The sequence below is a fragment of the Schistocerca serialis genome, chromosome 4 (assembly GCF_023864345.2).
Source record: "Schistocerca serialis cubense isolate TAMUIC-IGC-003099 chromosome 4, iqSchSeri2.2, whole genome shotgun sequence".
Classification (NCBI taxonomy): domain Eukaryota; kingdom Metazoa; phylum Arthropoda; class Insecta; order Orthoptera; family Acrididae; genus Schistocerca; species Schistocerca serialis.
The window spans coordinates 832,928,494-832,952,511 of NC_064641.1; the positions used below are offsets into that span (position 1 = coordinate 832,928,494).

General features: G+C 38.6%; 2 non-coding genes across 2 annotated transcripts; both read right to left on the minus strand.

Moving 5' to 3' along the window:
- Nucleotides 1–21,717: 21,717 nt before the first annotated feature.
- Trnat-ugu (transfer RNA threonine (anticodon UGU)) lies at nt 21,718–21,792 on the minus strand. The gene has a single exon. It is a non-coding gene; the product is annotated as a tRNA-Thr (tRNA).
- Nucleotides 21,793–22,157: 365 nt separating this feature from the next.
- Trnat-ugu (transfer RNA threonine (anticodon UGU)) lies at nt 22,158–22,232 on the minus strand. Its single transcript has one exon. It is a non-coding gene; the product is annotated as a tRNA-Thr (tRNA).
- Nucleotides 22,233–24,018: the final 1,786 nt, after the last annotated feature.

Consider the following 24,018-nt stretch of genomic DNA (forward strand, 5'->3'; position numbering starts at 1 on the left):
ATCCAACTGGGAACTAATTACATGTGGGGTCCCACAAGGTTCCATTTTGGGGCCCTTACTTTTTCTTGTGTATATCAATGACCTTTCATCAGTAACATTACCAGATGCCAAGTTTGTTTTGTTTGCTGATGATACAAACATTGCAATAAATAGCAAATCAAGTGTAGTCTTAGAAAGATCAGCCAATAAAATATTTGTAGACATTAATCACTGGTTCCTAGCCAATTCTTTGTCACTAAACTTTGAAAAAACACACTACATGCAGTTCAGAACTTGTAAGGGGTGTCCCAAGAGTATATGTCTAACATATGATGACAAGAAGATAGAAGAAGTGGACGGTGTTAAATTCTTGGGATTACAGCTTGATAATAAATTCAACTGGGAGGAGCACACCACAGAACTGCTGAAGCGTCTTAACAAATCTCTGTTTGCAATGCGAATTTTGTCAGACATAGGGGATATAAAAATGAAAAAGCTGGCATACTATGCTTACTTTCATTCCATAATGTTATATGGGATTATTTTCTGGGGTAATTCATCAAGCCAAGCTAAAGTTTTCCGGGCACAAAAACGTGCAGTAAGAATTATATGTGGTGTGAACTCAAGAACATCCTGCAGAAGCCTGTTTAGGGAACTAGGGATACTAACTACAGCTTCCCAATATATTTATTCCTTAATGAAATTTGTCATTAAAAATATATCACTTTTTCAAACCAACAGCTCAATTCATGGAATCAATACTAGAAATAAGAATAATCTTCACAAGGATTTAAAGTCACTTAGTCTTGTACAAAAAGGTGTGCATTATTCAGGAACACACATTTTCAATAACTTGCCAGCAGCCATAAAAAGCTTAACAACCAATGAAATTCAGTTTAAGAGAAGCCTAAAGGATTTATTGGTGGCCAACTCCTTCTACTCCATTGATGAATTTCTGAGGAAAACCAACTGATTTGTATATAAGTACAACATAACTTCTGCACAATTTCAGTGCAGTAATGTGTTCACTGAAAATTTGTGTGTGTGTGTGTGTGTGTGTGTGTGTAAGTATAATCTAACTTCTGCACCATTTCAGTGCAGTAATGTGTTCATTGTAAATAAGTATTACAGTAGTTGTATTACATGTTTCTTACCTTATAAATAAATATAAAACTTTTTTATTTTAAATTCAGTGCAATAGTATTTGTAAAATGACTCTTAGTGTTCATTAAAAAATGACGATCATTCCACTTGGGACCTGTGGAATGGTACATTAGCTTATTTGTTTTAGTTTAAATATTTGTCATGTATTGTTGTTTTTCTGACATGTTCCACATCCTGGAGGACCTCCTCACTACGGATCAATTGGAATGAAAGTAAATCTAATCTAATCTAATCTAAGTATTTAGAAGTCTCATATGTATGCCACAAATGCTTCAGATGTTCAGCATCCTTCCCATGAGAGAGGGCAGAAATTCTGAAGATTTAGTTTGGGAGATCTTTATGAATATTTTTTCTGTTCAAGATTTCTGTACACTTGGTGTTGATTATGAATGAATAAAGGTATTATTTTGTTGTTCTGAATTGAATCTAGTTAACTCTAAACACGATTTCAGTTTTGTTGTCACTGGTTTACTTATGTAACATGTGCTAGGATATGTTTCTCTTCATATTTTATAATTTCTGTTTGGTGGATTTGTTGGGCATGCTGTGATGTTATGAATGCAGCAATCAGTGCTCTGGTGTCATTACTAGTGTTGCAGAGAGACTTCAGTGCCAAAAAGTTGAGTCACAGGCAGACATAACAAAAAGACTGCTAAACAAGTGTGCATTTGGCCAAAAAGCCTACCAGTAGGGGAAGAGTGGAAACTATGAGACAGTGGGAACAGTGAGACATCAGTTTTATCACTGGAATTTTGGATTCAGTTGTTGGTACCTACTGTGAATGTGGTAACCATAATTATTTAATCTATGGGTTTCTGTGTTTCATACTTGACATTCTTGGTGTGATTTCATTGTTGGTATATTTGTGCTCAGAGGTAAGAAAAGTCTCTTTTTACTAAATTTACGTAGCTGGTTTCTGAGTAGACCATTGATATTTTCAAATTATTTCATTACTCACTCAAAACTATGGTTTTTACTAGACCTATGAATCCCTTTCATTGAAATGTTGCTTTAAGCTGAATGTGTTTGGGGCCATTTTGAAAAATGTTTGCAACTGGGAACAGTGAGTTATGAATAATGAGGGTACAGTGAGACATGTCTCATTGTTCCCAGTGCTTCTTCATAGTGTCTGACAATGGGTGCTTGCTGTATGAAACAGAGATTTCGTAGATTTTAGTGTGCAAACTTTTCTTTAAGTTATAAAACATCCAGGAGAAAGAAGACTTATAAGGAAATAGGAAGGTTTTCAGAATCTTCAATGACGAAAGCTGTCATGCTTGTGGTCAAAAATAAAATGAGCTTCAGGAGTGCATCTAAGCTGAAAGGCTTTATGGACTTACACTCTAGGCTGAAACAAGTTTTTTCTAAATGTGTGAAAAGAAGTGACACTGTTGTTAAGCACTTGCAGTCAAAGGAAATATCTGCTAATATATTAACTAAACCATTTGTTAAAGAGCAACACATAGGCCCATATCTTATTCACAAGTTGAAATTGTTACTGGATTAAGTGATAGTGTGTTCTTACATTGGTAATCTGGGTGCTTGTTTCATCTTTGTCATTGCTGTCTATAGAGTGTGGAATATCTTTGAGTTGTTGTTCCTTTTGTATATGTGAATGTGATGGACCATGTTTGTGTGAATACAGCTATGTTGAACAATGTCATCATTATTTATATTTATCATCACAAACCTTGCTCTGTTAATGAGTTTTTGTCCAATTATTGCCATCATTATCATATGCCAACATCAAAACATTTCTCTGTCAGTTGCAAGGACAAGAAGTATTTTTACCATCATGCTACTAACACAATTTGATCATGAAACAAATAATCTTCAGCTTAGAAATGATGATGCTTTCAGAGCTGTTTGTGCTTCATAGCTTATTTGGGTGTCTCAAACTTGCATCATCATTCAGGAATCATTTCTACCAATGATTAACACAAAAGAAAAACTACAGTAGCTAAAGTAATTAGTGTGCATAAAAAAGTAAGTCAAGCCACAATTTTATCATAATTTAGAGAAGCAAAGTTTTTTCCATTATCTTACACAAAATATTAAGCACTTCAGTCTTTCTTTCTGCTACTTTGATCTAATTACATTCTGTAATGTTTATGAAAAGATGCTAAAGTGGAGAGTCATCTGACTGCAGTCATCCTAGTATACAGGGTGAGTCACTAACTAGTGCGTTTCTTGAAGTGCGATGATATCAACTGCATATTTCTGTGTGAGCCTGGAAAGATACTCACATTTTGCTCGACTTATCCCTTCGATATTCAGTTGACAGATGCGCAGAGATGGTCCAATTCTACGAGCTTGTGGGTCCTGAATAGGACCGCACGTGTCATATTCTGTTGCTGAATATTGCTGCCCAACCTGGATCAACAGTGTTCACACTAAGAAGATAGACGTGCAACTCAATCAGGCAATGCGATTAATCACAGGATGTATTCGGAGCACAAACACGCTGTGGCTGCCGGTTCTAAGCAATATCCCACCTCCAGCCCTAAGAAGATCAGAAGCTCTCCTAAAGACATGGAAAAACATTCAGCAGAACCCCCAGCTCCCCATCCATCAAGATATTGTACAAGGAACACACCAACGCTTGAAATCGAGGAAACCACCATGGCGCACAGCACTCGACCTTGAAGGATCTGCTTTCAACATTAACAGTTCATGGAAACTCCAGTGGGATCAGTCTTCAGTAGCCAATAAACATCTAGTCGAGGACCCTTCCAAGCAGACGCAAGGATTTGATCTTCCAAGGCGTCAGTGGAGGATCATTAACCGCATTCGAACTGGACAAGGCAGATGTGGCTATCTACTGCACAAATGGGGATGGGTTGGCTCTGCAAATTGTGACTGTGGTGCCCCCTCACAGACGATTCATCACATTGTTGCTGACTGCCCTCATCGTACTTTCAGAGGAACTTTAATGGACATTCATCGTACATCGGATGAAGCAGTCAAGTGGATTGAAGAACTAGACATAGAGCTGTAAAATTGTACGAACTTGTGATTGTACATTTTAGTCCTGAAAATATTGTATATAAATGTAAATCAATGTACACATCATACGATAAATAAATAAATAAATAACTAACTAGTGCAACCTAGTATAACTCTGAAAGTATGATAGTAGCTGAAAAGTTTGTGGGACGAAAGTTGCATGGGACAATGGGGGCCATAATATGACATTGGTTTTTTGTTGCTAGGTGGGGTCACATCAGATATATGAAGGTCAAACTTTATATTTTTAAATAGGATACTATAGTTTGTTATATATTTACCTATAGCAGCCATTGAGATGAATCAATGATGTGTAACAGTAAAGTCTTTGAAGGTAAAAAAAAGTCACAAAGGTGGCATGAACGTTCATTTACAGGTGTTTGAAGTGATGACTACTGGTATCAATGCAGTGCTGCAATCTTCTAATCATGATTTGAATGGTATTCCTTATCACTTCAGCACTTATCAAAGCACATGCGCTGACAGTTCTCTCTTGTATATAGTGCAAATAGTAAGTATTCGCCAAATATGGTGTACCCATCTAACGTGCTATTGACATGTAAACACCATTCAACAGTTTTGCAATACAACACTAATAAAAAAGGTAAGACTAGAATTGCTGAATCAAGTGAATGTAAATAACATATTCCTTCAAAGAATAAGTTGTTATGCTTCTCATTTATGGAGAATGCCAACGAAATTCAGTGAGAGCCAGAGACTTATATGCTGAAAGATATCTTCAACATACTCACCCTAGACTTCATACATTTAAATATGTGTATGATAAATTACATCAGAAACATATCCAGCAAAGAAAAGTTACTAATGAGGAAAAGGAAACTGGTACTCTTGCCACTGTGGTTCGAGATCCTTGTGTTAGTTCACTTCAAGTTGCAAGGGGATCTGTAACGAGACAGAGTAGTGTTGTTCATGTTCTACATCACCATAAATATCATCCTTACCATATCAATCTCCACCAAGAATTAACTGGTACGAATTGTATGCCTTACACTGAATTCTGCCGATGGGTTCAGCTTCAGATTCAGAGGGATGACACATTTATTAATTTGATTTTGTTTACTGATGAGGCTTCATTCACAAACAATGGAAACATTAATTTGCATAACATGCATAATTGGGCAACTGAAAATCCATGTTGGCTGCTGCATGTTGCACTCCAAAAACTGTGGTTGGTGAATGTATGGTGTGGGACTCCGGAGGACAGAATTATAGGCCCCTATTTCATTGAAGGAAATCTTAAAGGTAGGAAGTACACCACATTCCTGCAAGAAACATTAGGTCTGTTACTGGAAGAAATAACTTTAGGAACAAGGAACAGAATGTGGTGTCAACACAATGGGTGTCTGGAAAATTTTTTGCTGATGACTAGAAATGAGTTGCAGAGCCAATTCCCAAATCATTGTATTGGACATGGAGGAGATGTGTCATGGCTGGCCATTTTCACCAGACTTGACGCCTCTGGATTTTTCTTGTAGGGGATTCATTAAAGAAGGTATGCGAGAGAGAATTGTCAGAGAGTGTGCTTCGATAAGTGCCAAAGTGATGAGGAATACCACTCAATCCATGATAAGAAGATTGCAGCTCTGCATTGACAGCAATGGTCATCACTTTGAACACCTTCTGTAAATGGATGTTCATGCCGCCTTTGTGACCTTTGTTGACTTTAAAAGACCTTATTGTTACTGGTCATTGGATTCATCTCAATAGCCGCTTTCAGAAAATAAGAACCAAACTATAGCATCCCATTTAGAAAACAAAGTTGGCCTTCATATCTCTAAGTGACCCCACCTAGCAACAAAACACCAGTGTCATATTATGGCCCCCATAGTCCCATGTAACTTTTATCCCACAACCTTTTCAGCTCCTATCATACTTTTAGAGTTATTCTTGGTGGCAATAGTTAGTGACTCACCCTGTATACTGTTGAACATATATGCATATAATTTAATGTCATTCTGAAAATGTGTGTTGTAACTGGTGCTAACAGCAGTTCTGGAATGGGGTGTGAATCAAAGGGAGCCATCCATTACCATACTGAGTAATCCCTTCATGCAAAACATTGCACTTGCAGTAATAATTAAATGAAAAATTGTCCATTAATTTCTTCCAAGGTCAATATTTGCAGCAGAACTTTATAAATGATGTGGAATATTTTTAATTTTTCCATCTTCTTATCTATTAGAATACAAATTATTATTTTCTTCAGATTTTTCATATTCATAACAACTACCTCATCAACTATTTCCTTCCAACACTGACTTGAGACTTCAGTAGCTCAATGAAGGTAATGATGAACATCCTAAGTGCCCTAGAGAGAGAAAAATGTGGATTTTATGTCCTGGCAGTAGTTATTCAAAGCTCCACAACTTGCTCAGGAATTGGATATGGAAATTACATCACTCGGTGTTGTTTCTTGATAGATAGAGCAAAATAATCAACAAGGAGATCATTTCACCAAGGAACACTTTTAAAGAGCCTTTAAGATTTCCCAGTTAGATAATTCATGTCTGATATGAAGAAAAGCTTCTCCCCAGGGGTAACCAATTTTCAATTTAAGCAACATAACACAAAAAAACTTAAGAGCTGTGCACAAACTGGGAGACATACATAAGTAGATAATTGATTCTTCTGTCTCCTTTGCTGTGTGGGAATTCAAACTTTGGGTGGAGATATGGAAGGAAGGAGGAAAGAAGATAAATTTGAGTTTAAAATCCCATAGACAATGAAGTCATTAGAGATGGAGCACAAGCTTAGATTAGAAAAGGATGAGGATAAAAACTGGCCATCACCTTTTCAATGGAATCATCCTGGCATTTGTCTAAAGTGATTTTGGGAAACTATAGAAAATCTAAATCTGGGTGACCAGGACCATCATACACCAAAATGTGATCCAATGTGCTAACTGCTAGATAAAAACACCATTTCAAGGTTGGTTCTAATTACTGCACACCTCCCTGGAGTCACTAAAGTGCCTAACAGTGAGCTGTTTCCTATCTCTTGCAATGATCTTCAAATTTTTGCCACTTTACTAATTAGTGGAGCAATTGTAAAGTATTTTCTTAATACCTTTGGACAACTCATGGGCCTTGTTTTTGTGTATATTCCCCTGGATATGCAATTATTACCAGATTTTCAAATCATAAGAAGAGATGATGAGCTTGACCTACCAATTGTACACATTAAAAAATTTCATGATTATTATTATGTTCTTTCCTTTCTCAGACCTTAGATCTGGTTGAAAATGGAAAGTGACGCAGACCTTCATCAAGCATGACTTCCTTTTAACTGTACAGTATATGTTACATTGCATTTAGGAACTTTCGCGTAATTGAACAAGTGTCAATAATTACAGATTTCTGTAGTTGTATGTATAAGTTTGGATGTAGCTGTATTGCATTGATGTACTGGTGGATATTGTGTGGTATGACTCCTGTAGTTGATAGTATAATTGGTATAATGTCAACTTTATCCTGATGCCACATGTCCTTGACTTCCTCAGCCAGTTGGATGTATTTTTCAATTTTTTCTCCTGTTTTCTTTTGTACATTTGTTGTATTGGGTATGGATATTTCGATTAGTTGTGTTAATTTCTTCTTTTTATTGGTGAGTATAATGTCAGGTTTGTTATGTGGTGTTGTTTTATCTGTTATAATGGTTCTGTTCCAGTATAATTTGTATTCATCGTTCTCCAGTACATTTTGTGGTGCATACTTGTATGTGGGAACATGTTGTTTTATAAATTTATGTTGTAAGGCAAGCTGTTGATGTATTATTTTTGCTACATTGTCATGTCTTCTGGGGTATTCTGTATTTGCTAGTATTGTACATCCCCACTTGTGATGTGATCTACTGTTTCTATTTGTTGTTTGCAAAGTCTGCATTTATCTGTTGTGGTATTGGAATCTTTAATAATATGCTTGCTGTAATATCTGGTGTTTATTGTTTGATCCTGTATTCCAATCATGAATCCTTCCGTCTCACTGTATATATTGCCTTTACTTAGCCATGTGCTGGATGCGTCTTGATCGATGTGTGGCTGTGTTAGATGATACAGGTGCTTGCGATGTAGTGTTTTCTTTTTCCAATTTAGTTTCTTAATATCTGTTGATGTTATGTGATCTAAAGGGTTGTAGAAGTGGTTATGAAATTGCAGTGGTGTAGCCGATGTATTTATATGAGTGATTGCTTTGTGTATTTTGCTAGTTTCTGCTCATTCTATAAAGAATTTTCTTAAATTATCTACCTGTCCATAATGTAGGTTTTTTATGTCGATAAATCCCCTTCCTCCTTCCTTTCTGCTTAATGTGAATCTTTCAGTTGCTGAATGTATGTGATGTATTCTATATTTGTGGCATTGTGATCGTGTAAGTGTATTGAGTGCTTCTAGGTCTGTGTTACTCCATTTCACTACTCCAAATGAATAGGTAAATATTGGTATAGCATAAGTATTTATAGCTTTTGTCTTGTTTCTTGCTGTCAATTCTGTTTTCAGTATTTTTGTTAGTCTTAGTCTGTATTTTTCTTTTAGTTCTTCTTTAATATTTGTATTATCTATTCCTATTTTTTGTCTGTATCCTAGATATTTATAGGCATCTGTTTTTTCCATCGCTTCTATGCAGTTGCTGTGGTTATCCAATATGTAATCTTCTTGTTTAGTGTGTTTTCCCTTGACTATGCTATTTTTCTTACATTTGTCTGTTCCAAAAGCCATATTTATATCATTGCTGAATACTTCTGCTATCTTTAGTAATTGGTTGAGTTGTTGATTTGTTGCTGCCAGTAGTTTTAGATCATCCATGTATAGCAGATGTGTGATTTTGTGTGGGTATGTTCCAGTAATATTGTATCCATAATTTGTATTATTTAGCATGTTGGATAGTGGGTTCAGAGCAAGGCAGAACCAGAAAGGACTTAATGAGTCTCCTTGATATATTCCACACTTAATCTGTATTGGCTGTGATGTGACATTATTTGAATTTGTTTGGATATTAAGTGTGGTTTTCCAATTTTTCACTACTATGTTTAGGAACAGTATCAATTTAGGATATACTTTGTATATTTCCAATATTTGTAGTAACCATGAGTGGGGTACACTATCAAAAGCTTTTTGGTAATCAATGTATGCATAGTGTAGTGACCTATGTTTAGTTTTAGCTTGATATGTCTCCTCTGCATCTATTATCAGTTGCTCTTTACATCCTTGTGCTCCTTTGCAACAGCCTTTTTGTTCTTCATTTATAATTTTGTTCTGTGTTGTATGTGTCATTAATTTCTGTGTAATGACTGAAGTTAATATTTTGTATATTGTTGGTAGGCATGTTATGGGGCGATATTTAGCTGGGTTTGCTGTGTCTGCTTGATCTTTAGGTTTCAGATAAGTTATTCCATGTGTAAGTGTAGCAGGGAATGTGTATGGGTCTGCAATGTAACTGTTAAATAATTTGAGGTGACTTACCGAACAAAAGTGCTGGCAGGTCGATAGACACACAAACAAACACAAACATACACACAAAATTCAAGCTTTCGCAACAAACTGTTGCCTCATCAGGAAAGAGGGAAGGAGAGGGGAAGACGAAAGGAAGTGGGTTTTAAGGGAGAGGGTAAGGAGTCATTCCAATCCCGGGAGCGGAAAGACTTACCTTAGGGGGAAAAAAGGACAGGTATACACTCGCACACACGCACATATCCATCCACGCATACAGACACAAGCAGACAGTGGAATGTTTCCTTCCATTATATTGTTAAATAATTTGCCCGCATCTCGTGGTCGTGCGGTAGCGTTCTCGCTTCCCACGCCCGGGTTCCCGGGTTCGATTCCCGGCGGGGTCAGGAATTTTCTCTGCCTCGTGATGGCTGGGTGTTGTGTGCTGTCCTTAGGTTAGTTAGGTTTAAGTAGTTCTAAGTTCTAAGGGACTTATGACCACAGCAGTTGAGTCCCATAGTGCTCAGAGCCATTTGAACCATTTGTTAAATAATTTAGTTAGATGTGAATGTGTTGAGGTGAATTTCTTTAGCCAGAAATTTGCTATTTTATCTTTTCCAGGGGCTTTCCAATTGTGAGTAGAATTAATTGCTTGGGTGGCTTCATGTTGCAAAATTATCACTTCAGGCATTTGTGGTATCATCTTGTATGTGTCTGTTTCTGCTTGTATCCACCGTGCATGTCTGTTATGTTGTACTGGGTTTGACCATATGTTCCTCCAGAAGTGTTCCATGTCTGTTATGTTTGGTGGATTGCCTATTTTAATGTGTGTGTTATCTATTGTCTGGTAAAATTTCTTTTGGTTTGTGTTGAATGTTTGGTTTTGTTTCCTTCTATTTTCACTTTTTTTATATCTTCTAAGTCGTTTGGCCAATGCTTGTAATTTCTGCTTCTTTTCATCTAATTGCTCTATCACTTCTTGTTGTGAGATTTTACCTAACCTTTTTCATTTTTTTTCTGACATTTCATTTCTTATAAATTGTGTTAGCTGTCCGATGTCTTTTCTCAGTTTTTCTATTCTGATCTGTAGCCTGTGTTGCCATGCTGGTTTTGTGGGTTTCTTCTGTGTGTTGGTTGGTTCTGATCTCTGCCTAGAGTGTATATTTAGTGTAGTGAGTGCTCCTATATAAACCAGTAGTTGTAACTCTTCCATAGTTGTGTTTTCATTTATTTTGTTGTGTATGATTGTGTTGATAGTTTTTATTGTTGTTTCGACTTGTGGGTTATTTGGCGGTCTATGCAAGAATGGTCTAATGTCTGTATTTGTGTCTTTGTATTCTATATATGCCAGCTGAAACTTTTCTTCTATATCTAACATGTGTGTCACTTCGTGTTCTATTTGTGCTTGTTCTGGTGGCTGTCTTAAGATTTCGTTTTCCTCTGACTGTTTAATTGATGCGTGTTCCTTGTTTGTTTGCTCTGGGATGTTTGAGTCCATTACTGTATTTTCTTCTTCTTCTGATTGCACATTATTTTGTTCCAGTATTTGTTGTACTTGTTGTTTGATGTTTTCTAATTCTGACTGAGGTATCCTGTTATTTTTGATTATTACATGGACCTGATCAGCTAGTCATTGTTCTGTTAAAAATTTTAATTCTGGGTATCTGGTAATAAATGTTGTGTATACTTGTGATCTGTATCCAGTTGTGTTGGTTCCTAGGTTTGTTGCTTGGTAATAACAGAACATGAGGTGTCGATTAACTTCATCTGGTCATCTCATCCTCTGTCTTTGTTTTCCTTCTAGGGTGGTTGCAGGAAGCATATCCTGCAAAACACCTCTATTTGGATTTGAATCATTTTCCAGTTGGCTAGCAGTGTCGTTACCATTGTGGGCGGGCATAGGGTTCAAGCGTCGTCCCCGACCATGACGGCGCTTGTCCGAGGCTTCTTTAGTTCTGTCCTGAAGCAACTAATCACACTAAAAGGGGGGTTAGCCCTATTAGTGGTTTGTTCTTTTCGTCGCCTTTTACGACTGGCAGAACATACCGGAGGCCTATTCTTTTCTCGTTATTATTATTATTATTATTATTATTATTATGAAACTCAGTGCATCTCCACCATATCAAAAATATGGGTGGTACCAGGTAACCTATAATTGCTGAGCAATTGTGAGGGGAGGGGGCAATACAGATAACCTTTTTTAAAAAAAGTGGCCTATATTCTGAATTAAAAAAAAATAAATAAATAAAAAAAAAATAAAAAAAAACGTACCCTCATCAACCTACCTTATCCCCTCCCATCATCAACAGAGATAGAGATTGTAAAGGGACATCCTCCTTTAGCATTACTTTTCCTGTACAGTAGTAGTTGATACCAATAATATTTTTCAAGTTTTGGACAGGTATCATCTCAGCTGTTTTTCTGAAAAATTTCATATAATTTATACACAATATGTTACATTTCAAGCTAAATTTATGAAAAGGAATTACTTTTTTTGTTGTTACAATTGATATGTACTTGCTCTGAATGCACAGTTAGAATTGTTTTCTTAGGAACTTTTGAAATTATGAAATATTTGGCACATTTATAATTTCTATTATTAATTACACAATCTGTTACTCTTTATTATGTTTATTTCTGGATTCATTTCTAAAATAATAACCTAAACAAACAGAAAAGTCACTTGTCAAGAAAAATTGTAAACCCTTTGGAATATAGGTAGTAGTAAGGATGCCTGTGGTGTGATTGGACATATTTTTGTATTTTGGATTTGCTTTGTTAAAGTGAAAATTCAAAAGACAGTGTGATATAAGAAAAAATTCTGCAATGACATTCTTCAAAATTATTTAGATCAGTTGAACCATGAGAACCAAAATATGAGAATTTCGACTTCATGAATCACATCCCTATCATGAAGAACTGGAGCCCGCCATGCAACAAAAAAATAAGTAAAAAGTTTATTGTAAATCTTACTCCTCTCAAATCTTCTGGAAAGACTTTACCATACTGGACAGTAGAAACAACCAAGAAGAGAGGGTTAGATTACAAGAGTGGGCATCTCTGTGACTAATTGACTAATAATGAAGTTTTGTCTAATGCAGAAAAGAGTGCTTTATTTCATTTACAATTTTTGTATGAATAAATTTTGGATCACATGAAGCAAAAAACCTGAAGGATGCCCAACAAAGCAAATCATACCAACAAAGACGATTTGCTACCAATAATGTCAGACCAGATCAAATGAAAGTGAAGAGGACTTTACAACTACAACCAGGGACATCAAAAAGGAAAGTTAACTACAAATTATTTGTGAAGCTAATTTGTTTTTTGGAATCGTGTGCTTGTTAACAAAATGAATAGGGATGAGGTTAGGAGTGAGGTAGAAATGAAAGATGTAGGATGCAGTCAGGATATGTTTGAGCTGAGTGAAATCATAGTCAGTAAAGTAACAGCAAAACCTGATATTTTGCAGTTAATCTTGGAAAAAAAACTAGATGAAATGAAGACAGATAACAATAGCCAATCAGACAGAATACAAGATCAGCTAGATCAACTTAGTAATCAAGTTTCAGAGCTAAAAACTGGGTTATCAGAGGGGTTAAAAGTATGAATGAAAAAGCTGATGTTTCAGAAAATAAATTTATTGTTCTGGAAAATGAGTTTGTAGCTGAGCCAGTGAAACAATGAAAGAATGTTGATGACATCAGAGATGAACAGATGGACGTAGTGGAAAAAATTCAATAAAATATCACCAGTTTAACCCAAAACTATTAAATGTAGAAAACAATATGCAAACTAATGTAACTGTTTTAGATAAAAAAAATTTCAGCAGTTCAGAACAATGGTATTGCATGGTCCAAAACTCCTATCAGAAGTTTTCCACCAGACAGTTTACATCAGGTGGATTTTCTGCACCACTGCAGAGATAGTTTTGTGTCAGGCATCGATGATAATCAAAAATTAAATTTGTTAAAAGATGTCTTGAAGGCGAAGTTCCGTCATGGTAAATTTAAATTTAAGTTAGTGGGAATCTGAGTTTCGAGAAAAGTTTTTTAACTAAATTTTGGTCAGAAACAGAACACGTGATAATCAAAACTGAATTTTTGAATGATCCTAATTATAGGAGTAGGGACAGGACTTTGAAAGAGTTTTGTAAGAACCAAATTAAAAATTAGCACACCTTGACAAACCATTTGATGAAATGACCTTGACTGATGTACTTAAAAGGAGATTACCAGAAAGATAGCAGTGGGATTTAGTACACTGACCTGATGATTGTCTTGAATAATTTTTATAATACATTGACAGGCTGGATAGGGCAGTAGAAATAAGTATGTACCATAATTATTGGAATGATATAAATCAGAATGGGAGTAATTACAGAAACCGAGGTAAAGGTAACTTCTATCAGGTTCAAAGCGTCATTAGGGAGAGAAATTATGAACATCAGCAGGATACGATTAATGGGAATAGCCATGGGTATTTTAATAGGAAGAACAATCATAGAAGTAATACTCAGGAAATGGCAGTTTGCCTCAATGGAAGTCCACAGTTTTGGGGTGAGGAAACATAACAAGCATTGGACCCCAAATTTACACTTGAAATTAGACAAAAGGTTTGGGATACTATGTTTAATTATGGTGATGTAGGTGCTAATCACAGTCCAGAATGTGACATTAGTGGGAATGTGATGTAGTATGTAGTAATGATTTCTTCTCTTTGTCAGAAAACAATGTTGTTCACGTATGTCAATCAGGTGATGACTGTATTGGATCTGAACTAGGTCGTATTTTTTTGTAGATGTGGATGAGAGCAGTTAAGTAACAGAGGTTGCTAAGTCTGAGACAGGTGGCTATTTGCAAATGAATGTAGTTGAGGTAAGTGACTTTGATGAAATGAGACTTGTATTGTTATTGATGTTGCTGATGAAGTAATTTTGGAGGACTATGATGATGATGAGTATCAGGTATTAGTGTAGTTTAAGAATAATGAAGTTTCAGAGTTATTTGCAAATGATGCTGACTGTACAGGTAAGGTAAGTGATGTATGTGATGTTGTAAGTGAGAGTCATGGGATACCAGTCCAGTCAAAGCAGTTTGCCATTAATTCCACGTAGTGTAATGACCCAAACAGTAAAGGTAAGGTATCTGTGAGCATGGAGAATAAAAGTGAAAACTTTTTGAAGTTTATTTGGGACCAGATTGATAATAACATAGACAAAAGTGATGTTTGGAATAAGCTAGCTGTGGTTAGTCAAAATTTGTACCCCAATTGTGGAATGATGTGAATGTGGATCTAAGCAGGAAGTGTAATTTTTACAGTAATGTTTTGTGTTCCTTCCATAACAAGTGATGTTAGTTGTGCCATGGAATCTATTCATTGTGTTCAATCTCTACCTGAGAAGATGAGCAACCAAAGTAACGCTATGATACTTGTAAAGTTCATAAAACCCTGTGAAGAGAGTGTGGATGTAGCATTTGATGAAATTGAAAATGATCTTTTGCATGAAGTGTCTGACAACAAAGAAGATGAATCAGATTTTGGGTGTCCTTACATTAAAATTAAGTCTGATCAGTAGAAAGATAAGTCTTTGCTTGAAACAGGTATCCCATTTTGTGGCATATCTGAACAGTTTAGGGACAAAATCAAGTATAGTAAGAATTTTGTGGAAATGCCCATTGTAGGTGTAAAGATAAGGGGACCTATAGGTAAACAAAGCAAATTGGTAAAATCTCAGGTACTTTTAAATTTTGTTATAGAAGACAAGACCTTACAATTCTCAATGTGGATTGGATAGTGAAAGTTGAGGCTTGTTTTGGATGGAATGCTAAAGAATTGTTTATTTTGGAACCTAAAAGTAGTGCTCATGTGAAAAGTAATTTCTGTATTTTAAGTTGTGGGGAAAGATGTAACTATCTGCAAAAGATTGTGAACTAAGGAGAGTACCAGATTTTTTATGAAGATATAAATTTGATGAGACTGAGGATCAGGATTTTGAAAGTGTAGTAGATTCTAAAGTGAGTGACGCTACAACTCTTAATGACCAATAAAAGGAACAGCTTAGGAATTGGTTATTAGAGTTTAGAAATATGTTCACTGAAAGAACAAGGCAAGTGAAAGGCTATCAGTGAACGCTTTACCTTATAGGTCATCAATCTTTCTTTCTCAAGCCATATAGTTTACCATTTGCAAAGGAAAGATGTTGAAAAAGAAATTCAATAAATGGAAACATGGGGAGTAATTGAGAGAAGCAGGAGTGTTTACAAAAATCCTTTGGTTTTGGCAAGTAAGATAAATGGTAGAGTGAGAATTGTTTTGGACTCTAGACATCTAAATAAGTTTCTTATCAGAGTGAATGACCATCCTGAGAACATGGACAAGGTGTTATGGTGTTACACAAATTAGATTATGTAAAATACACGAGTAGTTTGGACTTGACCTCTGGATTTCATGAAATCCCACTTGAAATTTTTGTGTGGAGGTAAGTATTTTTAATGCTGTGTGGTGCCATTTGGGTTAACTGTATCTCTAGTTGAATTCATAAGATCTCTGGATTCTGTCTTGGGAAGTGAAGTGAGTTCAAAATTAATTGTGTGTGTTGATGAAATTTTGGTCACTGAAAAGACTTGCGAACAACATTCGGATCTGTTAAGAGATGTGTTCTCAAAATTGGAATCAGGAGGTATGACTTTGAAAATAGGTAATTGTAAATTTGGTGCAGAAGAAGTTAAATTTTTAGGACATGTTTTATCTGAGAAATGAATTGAAACCAATAAAGAGAAGCTTGATGATACTGCTGATTTTCCTACTCCTCATAACAAAAAAAAGCTTAAATCATTTTTTGGGTTAACTGGATTCTATAGAAAATTTTGCAGTGCCAGCTTTGAACGCTTCATATTTGTGTGAACTTTTGAAGAAAAATATTGTTTGGGATTGGGATCAAGAATTTCGGGATGTTTTCGATAAGATCAAAGGACAGTCAGATATTGTTCAAACTGAACATGTCTCTTTCCTTTTGTACTACAACAGACAATAGTGATGTTGATTTGGGTGCTCATTTATTTCAGGAGGTTGAAGCTGAAGGTGTTATTGAAAGTAGATCTCTTGCATTTGATAGTAGAGTATTGCAGAAGCATGAAAAGACGTACACTGTAACTGAGAAAGAACTTTTGGTTGCACATTTGGCATTCAGTGAGTTTAAAAATTATTTATTAGGTCACAAATTCATCATCTATACTGATCATAAAGCATTATGTTGCCCCCAGATGTGTAAGCTGTACCATAATAGAATTACTTGTTGGGCCTTACTTTTACAGCAGTCCAATTATGAAATCAGATATGTTAAGGGCACAGACAGTGTAGTTCCTGATGCTTTGTCTAGGTTACCTTTAGGGAATGAATCATCTAACAGCTTTGGAGAAGGAAAGAAAGAGTTTAAAATTATTTACTTGAAAGGTGTGAAAGAGGCAAAAGACATCTTGAAAATTTGCAAAGACATCTGCATATATCAAAATCATGATCAAAATTGGAAGTTGGTTAAGAGAATGCTGGGTAAGAAAGGAGGAGAAAAGACTGAACAATATTATAAGGTACACAAGGATATTTAATTTGGAAGGCATAAGACTGACTCGTATGATTGGAAACTATGTTGGCTGGAACAATGTACTGATACTTTAATTACCTATACACGTGAGAGTTTTGGTCATTGTGCATCAACTAAATGTACACAAAAGATTCAAGAAAACATCCATTTTTATAACATAGGAAGGAGAGTCAAGAAGAAGATTGCCAGCTGTACCAGATGTCAAAGAGTGAAGGTAAGTAACCAAACAAGCCGACATCAAATGCAAAACACACTGCCTAATAGTAACCTACACCTCATGTCTGTGGACATTTATGGACCTTTCACTAAGTCTAAAAATGGAATTTGTTATGTTTTGTGGTATTTGATGTATTTTTGAAGTTCATAAAGCTGTTTCCTCTTAAAAAAGCCACCGGTGAGCAAATCATTTCTAGGTTTGAAAATACATATTTTCATCAGGTGGATAATCTTAAAACAATTTTATCTGACAAGTATTTTCAGTTTACATCACAAGCTTGGACAGATTTTATTGATCACACAAAAATAAGGCATATTTTAATCTCTGTGTACCAGCTGTTGAGTAGTGCTGCAGAAAGATATATGAGAGAAATTGGATGACTGCTTAGAACTTACTGTAGTAAGAATAATACCAGTTTGATAGATTATGTCAGTGATTAATGCTTACTATCAAGAAGTTCTTTTAGTTTGCAAGTATTTTTCATTTATTACTACTTTATTTTCATAATATTTGCCTCTTACTGCAAACACGGTACATTAGTACTAATGTTCCTTTCCAGACATATTTAAAAGACATAATTTTTAAAAACATGCAGCTTTATAAAAACACAATTGATTCTGGTTACTGTAAACTATAATTATTTTACAGTTTCATCTCAATAACCATACAGGTGGAAATATCTTCTGAATACTTAGTAACCTTATGCTTTCTTGCAGTTTGTAGATGGTAAGTGTTTGTCTAAACCTTCTACATTTGAGCCATGCAAATTGACACATTTTCTCTCATTTTCAATAATAATGTGTTTAATTATACTCAGCAATCTACTATAACTCAGGTTGATTTTGTACAACACTGGAGTAAGTCTCAAAATTCTACTTTTGCAGAAATACTTTCATAGAAAGACAAGTGCTATATAATCATACATTTTTCACAGAGATTGTATTTCTATGCACATAATTTCCTTCTGTTCTCAACACAGATGGAGGTCCTACTTATTTGGTACACCTATCCTATTTCCTTCTATACAACATATATTTGGGTGCAACATTATGTTTAAAACTTGCACCCCTCCTCTCTCCCATATATTTATTATAGTCACATTTTTCCTTTTAAACCAGATGCATACGTTCAGCTTATATCTATCATCTGAGTATGCTATGCCTTTACATCACTTCAGTCAGCAATGATTGTAGCTGATTTATAAGTATATTATCTTAGTTAGCATTCCTTACAACTTACTTACTAATTATAAAAATTATATTATTACTCCACAATGATGTTATTTCACTGCTATTAAGGCAGATAATTACCTTTAATATAATATTGTGTTAGCAAATCATTAAATACACTCCTGGAAATTGAAATAAGAACTCTGTGAATTCATTGTCCCAGGAAGGGGAAACTTTATTGACACACTCCTGGGGTCAGATACATCACATGATCACACTGACAGAACCACAGGCACATAGACATAGGCAACAGAGCATGCACAATGTCGGCACTAGTAGAGTGTATATCCACCTTTCGCAGCAATGCAGGCTGCTATTCTCCCATGGAGACAATCGTAGAGATGCTGGATGTAGTCCTGTGGAACGGCTTGCCATGCCATTTCCACCTGGCGCCTCAGTTGGACCAGCGTTCGTGCTGGACGTGCAGACCGCGTGAGACAACGCTTCATCCAGTCCCAAACAAGCTCAATGGGGGACAGATCCGGAGATCTTGCTGGCCAGGGTAGTTGACTTACACCTTCTAGAGCACGTTGGGTGGCACAGGATACATGCGGACGTGCATTGTCCTGTTGGAACAGCAAGTTCCCCTGCCGGTCTAGGAATGGTAGAACGATGGGTTCGATGACGGTTTGGATGTACCGTGCACTATTCAGTGTCCCCTCGACGATCACCAGTGGTGTACGGCTAGTGTAGGAGATCGCTCCCCACACCATGATGCCGGGTGTTGGCCCTGTGTGCCTCGGTTGTATGCAGTCCTGATTGTGGCACTCACCTGCACGGCGCCAAACACGCATACGACCATCATTGGCACCAAGGCAGAAGCGACTCTCATCGCTGAAGACGACACGTCTCCATTCGTCCCTCCATTCACGCCTGTCGCGACACCACTGGAGGCGGGCTGCACGATGTTGGGGCGTGAGCGGAAGACGGCCTAACGGTGTGCGGGACCGTAGCCCAGCTTCATGGAGACGGTTGCGAATGGTCCTCGCCGATACCCCAGGAGCAACAGTGTCCCTAATTTGCTGGGAAGTGGCGGTGCGGTCCCCTACGGCACTGCGTAGGATCCTACGGTCTTGGCGTGCATCCGTGCGTCGCTTCGGTCCGGTCCCAGGTCGACGGGCACGTGCACCTTCCGCCGACCACTGGCGACAACATCGATGTACTGTGGAGACCTCACACCCCACGTGTTGAGCAATTCGGCGCTACGTCCACCCGGCTTCCCACATGCCCACTATACGCCCTCGCTCAAAGTCCGTCAACTGCACATACGGTTCACGTCCACGCTGTCGTGGCATGCTACCAGTGTTAAAGACTGCGATGGAGCTCCGTATGCCACGGCAAACTGGCTGACACTGACGGCGGCGGTGCACAAATGCTGCGCAGCTAGCGCCATTCGACGGCCAACACCGCGGTTCCTGGTGTGTCCGCTGTGCCGTGCGTGTGATCATTGCTTGTACAGCCCTCTCGCAGTGTCCGGAGCAAGTATGGTGGGTCTGACACACCGGTGTCAATGTGTTCTTTTTTCCATTTCCAGGAGTGTATGTCCTCAGTCAAGTGGCTTGCCCAGTCTTCCCCTCATCCACGTGACATTGCTAACATCCTCAAACAAAATTATATTAATTGCTCTTTTAATATTGGAAAAAAACTGTGGTGTAGTGTGCTTTAATACTGTATTACTAGGCAAATATTTCTCTTAATGAACTCCCAATCCTGGCTAATTTCTGAATCCATGTGACTTTTGGCTTTGGGGATATCTAAAAGAACTTGTTTACCAGGGAAATGTTTGGTTTCTACCTGAACTGACGGCCAGAGTACAGGAACAGGTTGTTCACATTCCACTGGAACTGCTGCAAACAATAGTTGATCATGTCCTTTTATGGATACAATATCTCACTGACATCTCCAGTGCTCATATTTAATAAATTTTGTAATCAACAGTTAATAATAACATCAACATTATGCCGTTTACTTGTTTAAACTTTTCTGCACACATCCCATTCTAATCCATTATGTATGGAAACATTTATATGTCTTTTTGGCATTCACAGTGCCAGGTTTGCACCTGGTAGCCAAAATTGGAACTAATTTTTTCCCAGCATAAATCAGTTCCCTATTAACACATCAGAATATCCATCAAGTTTCCCTGACATATAATAATTACAGCCCACAATGGACCTCTGTGAGTAGCTGCAGTTTAGTTATAACCTCCCAGTATGAAAACCAATGTTGGACATTGTTCTCGTACTTCTTAGGTCCTCACACATTGCAAGTTGTTGCTGTGCTTGTTCAACTATGATTTTCAAGAGTATTTTGCTCATCACAGTACAAAACATTTGATAGTTAAAATATTTACGCTCAGTGTTTGGTGGAGCAATTTGTGGAGGAAAAACGTAAAGTTCCAGAATGAGATTTTCACTCTGCAGCAGAGTGTGTGCTGATATGAAACTTCCTGGAAGATTAAAACTGTGTGCTGGACCAAGACTCAAACTCAGGACCTTTCCCCTGGGCGGGCAAGTGCTCTACTATCTGAGCTACTCAAGCATGGCTCATGCCCCATCCTCACAGCTTTACTTCTGCCAGTATCTCATCTCCTACCTTCCAAACTTCACAGAAGTTCTTCTGCGAACCTTGCAGAACTAACACTCCTGGAAGAAAGGATACAGCGGGGACATGGCTTAGCCACAGACTGGGGCATGTTTCCAGAATGAGATTTTCAATCTGCAGTGGAGTGTACACTGATATGAAACTTCCTGGCAGATTAAAACTGTGTGCCATACCGAGACTCGAACTCGGGACCTTTGCCTTACATGGGCAAGTGCTCTACTATGTGAGCTACCCAAGCACGACTCACACCCCGTCCTCAGAGCTTTACTTCTGCCAGTATCTCGTCTCCTACCTTCCAAACTCTCAAGAGTGTAACTCGTGTTTAAGAATATATGACGGTAGTATCTGTTCCCGAAAGAACAGTTACTGTGGATGACCATGCAGCTTTACTAGAAATGAAATGATAATTAAATGGACACCCTAGCTGCAAACAGGCGTTGATGTACTTCATTGGGGACATGTTGAAAATGTGTGCCCCGACCGGGACTCGAACCCGGGATCTCCTGCTTACATGGCAGACGCTCTATCCATCTGAGCCACCACGGGCACAGAGGATAGTGTGTCTGCAGGGACTTATCCCTTGCACGCTCCCAGTGAGATCCACATTCCCAACATGTCCACACCACTACATTCGTAATGCGCCTAATAGATGTTTGCCCATCATACTCATTACTCGTGGCAGATTAATCTACCAAGTCCCGTATGAGTTCGGGCATAGCGTGTGCGTTCGCACAAGAAGGTCAATGGCCAGGAAGCCATATTTTAACTATATATGACGGTAGTATCTGTCCCCAAAAGAACAGTTACCGTGGATGACCATGCAGCTTTACTAGAAATGAAACGATAATTAAATGGACACCCTAGCTGCAAACAGTCATTGATGTACTTCATTGGGGACATGTTGAAAATGTGTGCCCCGACCGGGCCTCGAACCCGGGATCTCCTGCTTACATGGCAGACGCTCTATCCACCTGAGCCACCGTGGGCACAGAGGATAGTGCGTCTGCAGGGACATATCTCTTGCACGCTCCCAGTGAGATCCACATTCCCAACATGTCCACACCACTACATTCGTAGTGCGCCTAATAGATGTTTGCCCATCATACTCATTACTCGTGGCAGATTAATCTACCAAGTGCCGTAAGAGTTCGGGCTATAGCGTGTGCGTTCGCACAAGAAGGTCAATGGCCAGGAAACCATATTTTAACTATATATGACAGTAGTATCTGTTCACGAAAGAACAGTTACCATGGATGACCATGCAGCTTTACTAGAAATGAAATGATAATTAAATGGACACCCTAGCTGCAGACAGGCATTGATGTACTTCATTGGGGACATGTTGAAAATGTGTGCCCTGACCGGGACTCGAACCTGGGATCTCCTGCTTACATGGTATCATTTCATTTCTAGTAAAGCTGCATGGTCATCCACGGAACACCAGTGGATACACATCTGGTGATATGGGCTGCGGAGTCTGGGGCTCAACTGGTAACAGCTCAGGTGGTGCACTGGAGACAGGGTCTCTACGGCAGGCAGCTGCTGGCATGCTGGGTTTATCGCCCATTCAGTGTCTGGTGGCGTGATGCAATTGTCAAGCAGCATGTGTGTTTGAAACAGACGCACCGGCCAGAGCATAGGACATAGTCTGTTGGTGGCTGTGGTGGGGGCACTTCAGGCTGCTGCACCAGCTGGCCATGCAGGGTGGGGTGAGGCGCATGCGGCAGCATGGTGACAGCTGGCAGCAAGACGACAGCTAGCAGTGCCTGTGTGTTGTTGTAGGTGACGGGTATGGGTGCTGCCGTGCTGGTGGCACAGGAAGCTTCATTGGCAGTTATACCTTCCCCGGGGTCGCAGAAGTGTGCAGCATTTGGAGTGGGCAAAACATAAGCTGCTTTGACGTGATCGATGGTGACCTTCATCGGCTTGCCATTGAACTTGAGCTCCAGCATTCTGTCACCGCAGGCTATGACACAGTCCGGTTCCGAGGTCCCAGACCAAAGTGGTGGCTGTGCGGCATCAGTGCACAACATGATGTGGCTGCAGCATTGCAGGCTGGCATGCACAAACACTTTGCCTGTACCGTGCCACATTGGTGCGCTCGGTTGGAGGCTAGCCATGTGTGCGCATAAACGTTCTGCCAGTTGTAGGGTGGTATGATCATGTGGCAGTGGTGCTTCCTCCATGAAGACTCCTGGAATAGCCAGTGACTGCCAGTGTATGAGGTCAGCAGATGAAGTGCCAATTTTCTCCTTGGGAGTACCTCATAGGCTGAGCAGTACCAGGGGAAGTGCCTCTGTCCAAGTTGTGTCACAGCAAGTTAAGGCAGCTCTTAGCATCCTGTGGAGCCTCTCTATCATGCCATTGGACACCGGATGGTAGCTTGTCGATTTTTGCAGCTGCACTCCACACAGTTGGGCGATGTGTGTGAACAGCGCACAGTTGAACTGGTGGCTGTGGTCATTGGTCATATGACTGGGGAAGCTGAAGCGGGCCACCCACGTTTCGACAAAGGTGGTGGCGACTGTCTCGGCAGTGATGTCTGCAATCAGCGTCGCTTCTGGCCAGCTTGTAAAACAGTCTACCAAGGTCAGCAGGTAGTGCTTGCCATGGGATGTGGGAAGAGGACCCATGATGTCCACGTGAGTGTGTGCGAAGCATCATGTCGCATGGGGGAATGTGCCGATGGGTGCATGGGTGTTTCTGCCAACATTGGTATGCTGGCATGCAATGCAGGTGCATGCCCACTGACAGCAGTCATCCTGCATCCCTG